Genomic DNA, 10,047 nt, shown 5'->3' on the forward strand with positions numbered 1-10,047 from the left:
TCTTTTCTTCTCAGCAAGCTTGGCGCACTCCCTTAACCTAGCACCAGCGTCCTCCTTAGGCCCAGTGCAAGCACATCTTACAGTGAGAGTCTAACACACTAGCGCACTTTTCGACACTAGGGCACACTCTAAAACCCCAACATTTTCACACGTGGTCTTGTTGCATATACACAAACATCTCCAAAATCTTATTACACAATTCATTTTCACTCTTTGGAGGTTCATGCACTTTTTGAATACAGAGCTACCTTCCACTAGTGACTGCACGCACGCTCTTTTCCAAGTAATCTCTTTGAGTCTTCTCCCATTTAAAATTTACACTTATTTTTCTATATTTCCAATTCATCGACTTTGTCTTTTGCGTCCTTTCACATTCCATGACCTTTGGTATCCTTTAAGTGATGAATGAATATATATGTGTGTGTACATTTTCATTTGTTTAACCTTTCTTGCACTCTCTTGCTAATGTTTTTCCCAAACTTAGTCAAAATATCAAGTTTTCTTGCCTCCTAGTACACACTCGCACACCCTTAAACCTAACTCTTATCACGTTGCCACTACAAATTGCACCATTCTATGTGTTTTAAATCTGAGACTAGCGCATCACGCATTTTCAACTCACACATTATTCATCCCCCATCACTACCAATTTGGTCGATGTTCCGCATGAATCACATGACCGTGTGGCTGCGCGGTGTGCACTCATACTCTCTATCTAACTAACCCTTGTTCCTATGCATTTCACCTACACCATTACGTATGCTTTCACCTTGTTAGCGCATTATGCCCTATCAGTGCTCAGTCCAACCAAAGTCTATCCCTAGACCATGCCCTTGTGCCCAACACATAGACTCTCTCTCAATGCTAGCGCGTTGCAAGTTTTCAGTTCCCAGTCCGACCAAGACCTGTCTCTAACACCTGCACTTGTGCCCACCCTAACGCACTATCTCTCCTCGGTTAGTATTTTACACAATTTGAACAAGTTAGAGTAGGGATTTTTTGGGGGACTGATATGTACATTTTTCCGTGAATGATTTTCAATTTGCAGGTACTTCAGGGCTTCAACATATTAGTGTATCATCTTCTACCGAAAGTATGCCTCTAATTACAAGGAAAGGATTAGTAAGAGAGGCAATTTAAAGCAATATTGAAGGCATTGTGGATATTCTGAAACCTTAAGTGCCAATCTTGACAGATACAACATGCTTCATAGATAAATATATAACTCTAACTTGGAAAAAGGTGTTCAAGGAATTCACAAATAAGGAAACCCGGGAGGATCTAGAAGATATGGAGGTACACATTAACATCAAGAGGTCTAGATTCCACAGAGTTGTTTTGCCATTATCCAGTACTCTCTTGTGCAAAAGCAATTAGGTGGATCTTACAACACATTGATCCTCAAAACATTACTGTCAAAAGTGCAAAGGGAGAAGTGCTTGCCACATATCAGGCTCATGATCTTCATAGGTAATATAAACTCTCGAAGCCTAAAGAGTATCTCAACTCAAAATTCTATGCTGGTTTTGGGGAATCCACGAAGGATATTCTTTAAAATTGTGGCAAGGCTCGGGCAAGTTTCGCTAGAAGCTTGATGGTATTTACAGAACAAAGTCATTAAATAAAGTATACCAAAATCTAATGGTCGTGTGTTGCGGGCTTTGTGGATGTAAGAACACAATTTTTTTTTTAGGAAGGATAGGTCTTTATGGTACATGCATGTGCCACCAAGGGAACCATTTTCAATTGGTTTGGCCTCATACCTCAGCAATTGCAAAAATGTGTTACAAAGGCAAAGAACATGGCATAAGGCGAGAATTTTCCGAAGTTTGATATGTCATCTTATTTTCTAGATGGAATATGTGCTAAGAATGAATTCCTAGGTATGGAGTAGAAGTGGACTAAAGAGAAACCTCTTGTCCACATATATTGCAGAATATTGTGGGAAACCAGCGACAGAGGGGTGTACGCAAAGATAATGGAGAAGTTCATCTTAGTGATATATCGAATGATATTTAGAAAAGAGGCACCTTGTATGGCGGATAATGCTAGGGAATCCATAGCAAATGTCACAAAGTGGTTTACATCATCTCAAGGAACATTCATCAGACTATTTGGAGCTTATAAAAGAGCACATCTCATGCCATTTTTTGCGACAGATAAGGTGTTTATTAAGGAGGTTGGATACCAGTTGTGCATAGGATTGTCGAGATTGTTACAGAAATCAAAGAAGCCAACATGGCCCATCATCCCTCTATAAATAGGGTTTTGTAGCCTTAAGAGCTTGAAGGTAGTAGAGGTAGAAATTGTGGAACTAGAGCACCTCAAGTTCGATGAGATGGGATAGCACTGCTATGATAAGAGGTATATGCATGCAACATTGTGAGAAGCTTAGATACACATGGCCATATGCCTCGAATTCTTGGAAGGATGAGGAGAAAATTAAGAACCATTATAATTACTTTAGAGTAGTCGGAACGGATGCAGAAGCAAGCCCTTCAAATCAAGCAATAGTTCCAGAAGAGCCAAAGGGAGGGAAACCAAGAAGAGATGATAATGCAGGATAATGCAGAGTTAAAGAGGAAACAAGAGCAAGGGGCGACAAAGGATAGAATCAAGAAGTTCAAAGCAAATAGACACCAAAGGCACAATTCAGGAGGAGAAGATAAGAAAAGAGCGTGAAGAAGCTAGAAGAAGGAAACAAGAAGAAGAGCAAAGGCATAAGGAAGAAAAAGAGAAGCTTAAACAGGAAGCCAAGCAAAGAATAAAATAAGAACAAATAAAAAAGAAAGAAGAGGAGGCTCTCAAGAAACAATAGAAAGAGGAAGAAGAACAAAAAAGGCTACAGTTATAGGAGGAGAAAAGAAAGAAACGGGAAGGAGAGGAACTAGTGAAGAAATTAGAAGAACGTGTCACTCAGGAGATATAAGATGAACAAGAGGAAGAAAATAAAATCGCAGAAACTTAGCCAATTGTAGCTGTTATCACTCGGGTTTTTTCCTTAGAAGTTATTTAAGAAGTAATGGCCTGAGGTAACCACAAACCAATCTTTTTGACTCAGGTTCTAGCCAACCTAAGTCTAGAGAGGGCTCCCTTTTTATGATTTAATTTTGTTTAAATAAGATTTTAGGCTAGTTCTTAATGTTCAGGGTTGTTTGTTTTGATTGAGTGGTGTAATTAACAAGACAGATGGGTAGAGCAAATATTTAGGCCATTGGGTTATGGATTCAATCAAGAAAGGCTTAACTGGATTTGCTTTATCACTGAGGTAAGAGTTCACAGGGTAAGCTAACACAGCAAGAGCAAATGTGAAGGTTTCAATGAATGGAAAGTCCTAACCAGGGCCAAGGGCAATGAAGAATCCTTAACAGGGATTAAGACGAGGAAGGGAAGGATGGCCAGTAGCAAAGGGCAATGAAGAATCCTATACTATGGGCCAAAGGGGGGTAAACTACGGAAGTAAGGAGGCAATTAAGAATCTCCAGACCAAGGCAGTTTAGAAGAAAACATAAATAAAGCAAACAGTTAAAACAGAGAGCACTTAAGCTAATTTTGATGATATCATTCATTGTTTGCTTTTAAGATTTCACAAGAAACACACATAAATATTTCATAACATAAAGAGAATATAGTACATGAGAAAATAATACTTATTTGTTTCAGATGTGCACAAGAATCGAGTGAAATGTCCTTAGCTTTATTTCATAATCTAGTAAACCAGTCCAGTCTTGAGTACAATAGCTCCTTAGCTTACAGCAGAATGTCTCCAGAAATGCTTTTTAATCCACCCTAATTACTTCAACTTGTGAAATATTTATACAAAATTCGATACAAAATATCTCATAACTATATGAGAATTAATCTAGGAAACAAAAAATATCTTCAACACAAATATAGAGACAGATGGAAATATATTTTCTTACTGTCCCTTCGTTTGTGAATGTGCTAGCTGCTGGAATTCGGATTTGGCTCTTGCAGTCGCCTTGGTAGTTATGTGTTGGATTCACTCTTTAGCTATGTTGGTTAATCTTGAATTAATTGTTTACACCTGGCAGTTAGGATTACCTCTCTAGATTTACTATAGTAACTTATAGTAAATCTATAAAACTAGTCCATCATTCACTATCTGGTAATTTTATTCTAATCATTTTCCTGTAGACTTCATCGACCTTTGTATATTTGGCAAAACTAGGTTCGCTAGTGAATAAGTGTTTGATTTCATGTTCTATGTAGAACAGATTCTCCAGGCTGTCATAAAGTACCTTTCGTGTAGATAATGTTTTTAATCCTGAAGAACTAGCTTGGCTCTTGGACTGTTTATGCAATCTGTCAATGTAATCCTCTTGTGTCATTAATTTGTCATGTATGACCAGAGGACTAGGAATTCTTTTTCCTCTCAAAATGCCATATTTTAACATGAAGTTGTCGATGTCCGCTTGAATGCTTTGACATCTTTTCTCCAAATTAAGAATCATGTTCCTTTTAGTAAGAACCTTCTTAATCTCAATAATAGTTGTCGTTCTGTCTTCAATTTCTAGTTCATCCAGCTGGTGCCTGTTTCTACTGTTCAAAAACTCTAACAACTGATTTGCTTCCTCGGGCTTGTCTCCCAGTTCTTCCTTTGTCTTCTGTATGGCTTCCATGGTTGTTTTGACTAATTCAGTTTGCTAAAAAATAACCTGAATGGAAGGCCAAATATCATTGATGGAATCAATGATATTGGTCCATAGTATATCCTTGATATCTCCCAATGGCTTTTCTAGTGTCAAATCCTTTTCAAGGATTCTTATTCTTTCCACCATCCTTTGGTTTTTTCATGCTTCTTCTTTATTCTGAATCTGTGCAAGTTCACAACTTGTTTCCAAACTTGTTACTTGGTCTCTGAGCTTCTTCAGTTCTGTGGCCTGGATGCTCATTTGTTTCATAGACTTAACAAATTCATCTGTTCTTTCCGTTGTTGTCCTTATACTGGTTGACATACCCGTGGTTGAAGTAGTACCTGCTACTGGCAATGTTGTTGCTGTTGGAAGTGTTGGTGCCAAGGAGGCTGCCAGAGTGGAGGGTACTGCAGTGGAAACTATAGGTATTACAGTCTGAGGAGTGGTGGCCAGCTCACTCTGCTTAGACCGTATCACATTTTCCAATTCTTTCTCAGTTTCTTTTAATTGATCATTCAACTTAAGGACTAGGTCCATAAGTTCTTCCTCCTTTTGTTTTTCTATAACTTCAGCAGTTTGAGGATGGTGAAGAGGAGGGATCTTGAGTTGCTTCTTCAGTGCAGCTATATCATCATTTTTCTTCTTTATTAATTGCTCTGTTGCTTTGACATCCTTGGGATCATGTCCCAGCTCTATGATCAAGTCCTCCAAAGTCTTTATTCTGGTGTCTTTGGCCTGAGAAGAGGCTTTTTCCAATTGAAGCTGTGCAAATGTGTTATGCAGTGAGTTCTGTAATTGATGAGCTGTGATTGCTTTGTTGGTCAATGTAGAGTAGACCATTTCACCTATTTGTTTATGCAGCTCTATTTGGTCAATAGGATGAATATCCTTTGCCAAAACTTCAAAATCAGTTTTCAAATAGTCAGCCATTGATCTTGGTTGTTGCACAGTTGGCTTGAGAAAGCTCATCTGCATCTTGCCTTCGTTTATATCAAAGGCTGACATTAGCCTTGTCTGGTTGGTTGGAGCCATTCTGAGATAATGAACATAGGTTTGAACCTTTAGTTTCTCATTCCTTGCTTTGATCTCTTTATACTTTTCTTTGATATCCTGGCTCTAACCAGAAGGAGCCCTGAAGGAAGATACCTTTGTGCTCTGTTGCCTTTCTAATACCTGGAACTGTGAGGTGGATGGTGAACCTCCTGAAGGGATAGTGTGCCCACTTTTTGTCCTTTCTACCACTATGTTGCCTGTTGTTTCCTCAATGTACTCTTGTTCTTCATATGGGTTTAACCTTTGCCTTTTAGCAAAAGTTTGATCAATAGGCCTGCTGGAAGGAGTGGCCTCCTCTCTGTCTCTTTTAAGGTTTCTTTCCTCATTGAGAGGAGTCTGCAAAATAGGAGGATTGCTCATGATTTGTTCAGGTTGAGCAAGCTCCTCTGAGATTTCAGGTTGTTCATATTCTTCTTGTTGTTCTGAAAGCTCCTATTGTTTTGATGGCTCTGCTTGTTCTGATGATCTTGGTTGGCCTGATGGCCCTGCTTGTTCTGAAGTCTATCCACTATGTTCATGTGACTGCCTTTGAGATGGAGTTTCTCCAAGCACTTGTACAAATAAACCTTCATCAAGCCTCCTATCTAAATCCATCAATACATTGTCAACTGCAACCTGTGTACTATCTTGATCTACTAATGTGTTTTCCCTCCATTCAGATTGATTAGCATACTGTTCAATTTCTGGGATCCTATGGTGGATGTAAGGAGATAGCTTATTTTTCTGCCTCCTATCACAAATGAAGTTGTGGGGATCATAGGTCCACATGAAACTCTATTTTAATTTCAATATTTGGAGGATTTGATCTGCCTCCTTTCCTGCCTCTCTACTGTTACAAATGAATGGTCCAAGATGATCTTTTATTCTTAGTTGGGCCTTCTTCTTGGCCTTAACAAAATGCACCTCATCAAAATTTATCATTTGCCTGTAGTACTCCAGAGCAAATAATCTCATGGGGAGGTACTTTGGCATTTTGTAAGGTGGAAACTCACATCCATAGATTCTGATCTCTGTATGGTTTTGGTACAAGTACCAATCCCCTACTTTGTACTGCTTTGACAACTGCAGGATCCTCCTGATGTCTGCACTGATTCTGGGAGGAGGGCTTCCTAGCAACATGGTAGCCACTGGGTGTACAAATAGATCAATGAAATCTGTATATGGGTAGGGAGAATTAGACATGTGGAACAGAGGGGTCCAGAAGACAATAGATCTAGGATTACCTTTGGTATCAAGTTTTTGGACAGAGAAGGGAAACTTATCAGTCTGATAGTAAAGAAATAAATGGTACAGGACTGATGAATATTTGAACACCCTTTCATTTTCCAATCTCATAAATTGATCATGCATCTTATCTTAGATGAATTTTTCATAATCAAATTTGACTGCAGGACGCTGGCTAGGGGTAAAAATAGACATGTATGCAAAAATGATATCATCTACATATTCACTAGTGGTAAAACCTAAAATGCATGATATCATTGATGTGATATCTTTGCCTAGATCAAAAAAGTAGGATGACATGTAAGGAGGGGGGTCCTTTGGCATGTATTTTTCTTCAATAATGAAAGTCTAGAGGATTTGAGTACTTTTGGAACTAGATAGCTTGGAAAATCTGTCAAGCAAGTCAGCAATAGTAAGGGGGGTAAGATTTTCACCAGGTTGTAACTGTAACATCTCATTTATGGATTCTGCAGTGATAGTAAATAGGATTTTCTGATCTGGGGACATTACAGCTCTCATGATAGGGTCATAGTTTGCATGACAGTAGTGAACAATTTCCGGGAAGACATGAACACTGGGGAATTGATATTTGGGCAGGTTTGATTCCCAGAGGCCTATCTTATCTGCATGGTTCAAGTAGTTATCTCGGTGTCTGCAATGCAATTTTAGAGGGGATTCTTCAAAGGTGAGGTCTTTAATCTGAAAATCTTTGTCAGCCAGGGGAAGATGGTCTAAATCTCTGTGGGGAGTAGTAATTGGCATGACATTCAAAGCAATTGGGGCTTCCATCTTTGGTTCTTGTGGATTCAAAGACAGGGGCAAAGGATTTCAGGGAAATTGGACACAATTGGTCTATTTCAGAGTGTTTCAGGACTATCAAACAGCTTAGCTTACTAAATTACTTAAGTTTTAAAGCAATTTAGCTCAGGTTAGGCATGAAAACATGGTTTCTCAATCAGAAATAGGATAAATACCTGGTTTTAGTTGTTTGAACGATAAAATTATGGTTGTGCACTGTTTGCAGGAAATGCATAGCTCTGCACAGTGGTCTGGAGTTCAGCGGCTATGGAAGGTTGACGGTTGGTAGTAGGTTGACAACTCGAACGTACTTTGTGCTTGCATGGAGAACAAAAGGTTCTTTTCTTGGTAAAAAACGAAAACAATGAGTATTTTTGGTTTATCTGCAAAGTCAATGATTTTGGCGGGTATAATGGAAAACGACAGCTAGCGCCAACTGACAGAGGTGACGTTTTGTCGTGTAGTGGAGGTGGCAAGCAGAGGCGGTAAGCAGAGTCTATCGCACCACTTTTGGAGACTTGGTAATATTGGGAGAGGTCCGCCCAATGCCATTCATCAAGCGACACGTAGCAGCGGGGTGAATAGTAAAACCGCTCACATCGGGCGGGTAAAGGTCGGCATCGAAGGCCACCCGATATGAGCGACAACCGTTAGATCTGAAGGGGTCAGATCGTACGGTGATCGGGAGCGTGACTTGATCGGGGAGTTAATGGAGGGGCCCAACAGGATTTTAATTACGAGTTAGGGCGGCTTAATGACGTCAAGGGTGATGTGATTGGAGGAAGGGTTATTAATTAATCATGGTTTGATCAATTAATCCATTTTTATAAGGCGAAGGTTACGGATCTTAATTAGCCGCAACTCGACTAATTAATCCATTTAATTATTTATTATTATGGTTTATTTTTTCAAACCATCAGGGCGGGATATTTAACATATGGGATTTTAATTAACTAAACGGGAAAAGGTTTTGTTTCTCGAGAGTTAAATATAATAAAAGTCAAAGTCAATACGAAATGGAAATGACAAAAAATCGCACTAAGTATAATGTCTTGACACATTAGTTCATGCATTTGAATTTGTACATCATAACTTAGGCTTAATGCTCTTTTATGGGTTTTTATGTAAACAAAAGGGGTTTTAGGTAAGGTTTATTACTTTTCCTAGGTAAATGGTAATTTTACTTTAGGAAAAGGGATTTTTAGGTGAGATGAATGTTTATGGAGGGAGTGAATGTTTGTAAAGGGGTTGAAATACTTAATCCTTATAAGTTATTGGGCTGAGGGTCCGGTCCCTCCAGAAGTCAGAGAAATGCTCTGAACCCCTTTAACTTAAAATTTTAAGCACTTTGATTTTTGCTTGTTTGAAATTAGTGAAAAAGTAAAATGAATTGGGGGAAATTAATCACTTGACTTTGTAACTGTTCCATTGTCATCCACACTTTAAGCAATTTGATGATGAAAGTAAATGACAAGATAAATCACCATAATTCTGCAACCATCCAACTAATCAAACTTTTCTTTTCCTTTTACAATAGAAATCTATCCAAGTCTATCATTATTACATCCAAGAGTTCAGATTAAACTATTGAGCTCCTTTTTTATTTACTCTACCTATCTACTTATCTGCCAAGATTAAACAGTTTGGTCAGATTTTATTTTCTATCTCTAAACGTGAAATTGAAAACATAGAATAACCAAGATTAAATTGTTTGGTTACCATGGATTGTGGCATAACAATACTTTGCACACAATCATTATTGTACAAAAAGTAAAATAGCAGTGGCATTTGGACTTGCACACTTTCCTGGTCTTTTTCTTTTTCTTTGGGATTCATTTTTCATCTTTTTTTACATTTTTCATTCTTTTTGTCCTTTGATTTTTCTTTTACAACATACCCTCTTTACATTTTTTAATTTTTTGATTTTTTACAAATATGGAAAACATTTGCAGAAAGCAAAGGTATGTACATATTACAGATTTAATCTCATCCATTCATATATTATGACACCTATTGGTATAGGAACATAACAGTAGCTGCTCAAAAAATACAGTCTCCAACTCCTTTGACGGGTGGGCATCTTCCTCTGAGTGAAATGGAAATTCCACCTCCAGGTGAAGATAGAATTTTGGACATCTATAATTTAACATTTGATCAATTGAAGGACAAAATCATCCAAGAGAGGAGAAAGTACTTTCCGAATGAGCGAAACCGACAAGTCTCTATTAATACATAAAGAGTCATTGTATCAAATATAAACAACAACCCGAAGGCAATTGCTTCAGCGAGTGCAGCCTTTGCAGTAGCCACTAAA

This window comes from Pinus tabuliformis, chromosome J (genome assembly GCF_031772625.1).
Source record: "Pinus tabuliformis cultivar Carrire ecotype Pingquan chromosome J, CPIR1, whole genome shotgun sequence".
Classification (NCBI taxonomy): Eukaryota; Viridiplantae; Streptophyta; class Pinopsida; order Pinales; family Pinaceae; genus Pinus; species Pinus tabuliformis.